This window comes from Trichechus manatus, unplaced genomic scaffold (assembly GCF_000243295.1).
Source record: "Trichechus manatus latirostris isolate Lorelei unplaced genomic scaffold, TriManLat1.0 scaffold00034, whole genome shotgun sequence".
NCBI lineage: Eukaryota > Metazoa > Chordata > Mammalia > Sirenia > Trichechidae > Trichechus > Trichechus manatus.
The window spans coordinates 17,866,324-17,870,000 of NW_004443970.1; positions in this window are offsets into that span (position 1 = coordinate 17,866,324).

Genomic DNA, 3,677 nt, shown 5'->3' on the forward strand with positions numbered 1-3,677 from the left:
AAAATGTAACTTATAAGAATGCTTAGGATCATTCTAGAAGCAAAATAAGGAGAAAAAACATTTTAAGCAGAAGTAATGGTATAAGTAGAGTATGGAGGCATGAGAGAAGATAGTGTACTCAGGAGCATTGAGTGTCCCTGATGAGGCTGGGATGCAGGAGTATTCAGACCAGCAGTTACATGCTTAGGTAGCAGTAAGTTTGTGAATGCCCTGCTGAAGTGATAGGACTCTACCGTCAAAGTGAAATTCCAAGTAGTTCGATGCAATCCATTGAACTGCATTATACCGCCCTGGTTGGCCCTATTTCAGAAGTTCCCCATGATTAACCAGTTGCCTCCGAGTTGACTCCGACTCACAGTGACCCCATATGTGTCAGAGAAGAACAGTGCTCCATAGGATTTTTGGCTGATTTTTTTTTCAGAGGTAAATCACCGGCCTTTTTTCCAAGGTGCCTCTGGGTGGACTCGACCCTCCAACCTCCAAGCAGCAGAGAGCATTTACGTTTTGCATCACCCAAGGACTCCTTCCCATCGTGACAGAGACCTAAACACAGTGAAAAACAGCGCTCGAAACCATGGCTACTGGAAATGCTTGGTAAAGAAGGAATGGCATGAGTCCTGCCAAATAGAAAAGGAAATCTACTCCTTGAGTTATAGCAGAAGAGCACCTCATATTAGCCTTTCCAGAGACTGCGCATGATGTGCATTCCAATTTCTCTAGATGTGCAATTTGTTTATTTTCAGAATATGTATAAGTCAAACACTCACGGGCAGAAGTGTAGACAGGGGGAAGCGGGGGCAGGGTGGGGGGCACAAGCACTGGGCACAAGTCCAAGAAGGTGCCAGATAAGACATGGCATGACCTTCCAAGGTGCCACAAATATGAAAGTTAACCTGACTGAGGCAGCTGGACAAGTGAGAGTAGGCATTTCTGCTGACGCGTTGCTGCTGTCAACATCTTTTCATCTTGAAATTGGGTAGACACCACTCAGAGATCCTCTCTGGGTGCTTGTTGTCGTTGCTACGTCCCTGCCCTTGGGCCCTCCTCCAGGGAGCATAGAATGTACACAAGTCTCTGCTCCATAATGAGACCAGTATTACTGTCTGAAGAAAACAGAGTCCCGGATTTTCTTTCTTTTATATCTCTTTCACTGTATTTAACTTTCATTGTGATTTCTATCAATCTCCTTCAATTAAAACAAAACTCAGCAGAGATTTCTTGAGTACCTACTGTGTATTTAACACTGTACTGGGAATGCAGAGAATTTCAACTTTATGTTGACAGAGGCTGATACAACTTTTGGGTCAGTACAGTATAATTGAGAATAAATAAATAGGGTTGCCATATTTAGCAAATAAAAATGAGGAATGCTCAGCTAAATTTCAACTTCAGACAATGTACTTTTTTAGTATAAGCATGTTTCATGTAATTTTTAAGACATACTTAATCTAAAAAATTATTCATTGTTTATCTGAAATTCAAACTGAGTTCAGTATTCTGTATTTAAATGGCAACGCTAAGAGCAAAGAGTCTGTGTAGATAAAAGAAGCTATGAAAAAAAGATATTTTGCTCCCTAATAGGGATCTAAAAGAGTGCTGTGAGAGTAGTTTCCATTACTGAGTTTCCGTTACTGAGTGCTTATTCAGTATTCAGAGCTGAACAGAAGATTTCAAAGAGCAGTTCCAGAAGACAAACTAAAGTATTATAATGAGATGTGCAAAGACCTGGAGTTAGAAAACCAAAAGGGAAGAACATGGTTGGCATTTCTCAAGCTGAAAGAACTGAAGAAAAAATTCAAGCCTTGAGATGCAATATTGAAGGATTCTACAGGGAAAATATTAAACGATGCATCAAAAGAAGATGGAAGGAATACACAGAGTAACTGTACCAAAAAGAATTGGTCCATGTTCAACCATTTCAGGAGGTAGCATATGATCAGGAACTGACGGTACCGAAGGAAGAAGTCCAAGCTTCACTGAAGGGAATGGCAAAAAACAAGTCTCCAGGAATTGACAGAATACCAATTGAGATGTTTCAACAAACGGATGCAGCTCTGGAAATGCTTGCTCCTCTATGCCAAGAAATTTGGAAGTGATCCAACCGAATGCAGAAATTATTGAACAATATCATTAATATCACACACAAGTAAAATTTTGCTGAAGATCATTCAAAAGCAGCTGCAGCAGTACATCAACAGGGAACTGCCAGAAATTCAAGCCTGATTCACAATAAGATATGGAACGAGGGATATCATTGCTAATGTCAGATGGCTCTTGGCTAAAAGAAGAGACTAGCAGAAAGATGTCTGTCTGTGTTTTATTGACTATGCAAAGGCGTTCGACTGTGTGGATCATAACAAATTATGGATCACATTGTGAAGAATGGGAATTCCAGAACACTTAATTGTGCTCTTGAGGAATCTGTACATAAATCAAGCGGCAGTCGTTTGAATAGAACAAGGGGATATTTCGTGGTTTAAAGCCAGGAAAGGCAGGTGTCAGATTTGTATCCTTTCAAATACTTATTCAATCTGTATGTTGAGAAAATAATCTGAGAAGCTGGACTATATGAAGAGAATGTGGCATCAGGAATGGAGGAAGACTCATTAACAAACTGTGTTATGCAGCTGACACAACTTTGCTTGCTGAAAGTGAAGAGGACTTGAAGCACTTACTGATGAAGATCAAAGACGACAGGCTTCAGTATGAATTACACCTCAACATAAAGAAAACAAAAATCCTCACAGCTAGACCAATAAGCAACATCATGATAAATGGAGAAAAGATTGAAGATGTCAAGGATTTCATTTTACTTGGATCCACCATCAACACCCATGGAAACAGCAGTCAAGAAATCAAAGGATGCATTGCATTGGGCAAATTTGTTGCAAAAGACCTTTTTAAAGTGTTGAAAAGCAAAGATGTCACCTTGAAGACTAAGGTGCACCTGACCCAAGCCATGGTGTTTTCAAATGCATGTAAAAGCTGGACAATGAATAAGGAAGACCAAAGAAGTACTGATGCCTTCGAATTATGGTGTTGGCGAAAAATATTGAATGTACCATGAACTGCCAGAAGAACGAACAAATCTCTCTTGGAAAAAGTACAGCCAGAATGCTCCTTAGATGCAAGAATGGCAAGACTTTGTCTCACATACTTTGGAGGTGTTATCAAGAGAGACCAGTCCCTGGAGAAGGTTATCATGGTTGTTAAAGCAGAGAGTCAGCAAAAAAAATGACATTCAAGGAGATGGCTTGACACAGTGGCTGCAACAACGCACTCAAACATAACAATGATTGTGAGGATGGCATAGTACTGGGCAATGTTTTGTTCTGTTGTACATAGGATCGCTATGAGTAGAAACCAACTTGATGGCACCTAAGAACAATACGCTTCATTGGTTTTGCTTCTCCAGAGAACCCAGCCTAAGACAGTGGGGAACAATTCAGACACAGAGTAGTCAATGAGTAAAAAGAGAGACATCCAATATGGGAAGGCAGGGCAAAGCCAGTCAAGGAATCCAGACAGGAGTGCTTAAAATCTGCAGCAAATATGTAGGACTGTTAGCTAATAGAGACTCAGTTTCAAGACTGAGAGTCAGGACCAGACTCTCGTTCCTGGGAAGGATAAATCAAGGCAGACAGAAGCTTCCAGTTTTACAGATTTAGTGGGCCCTG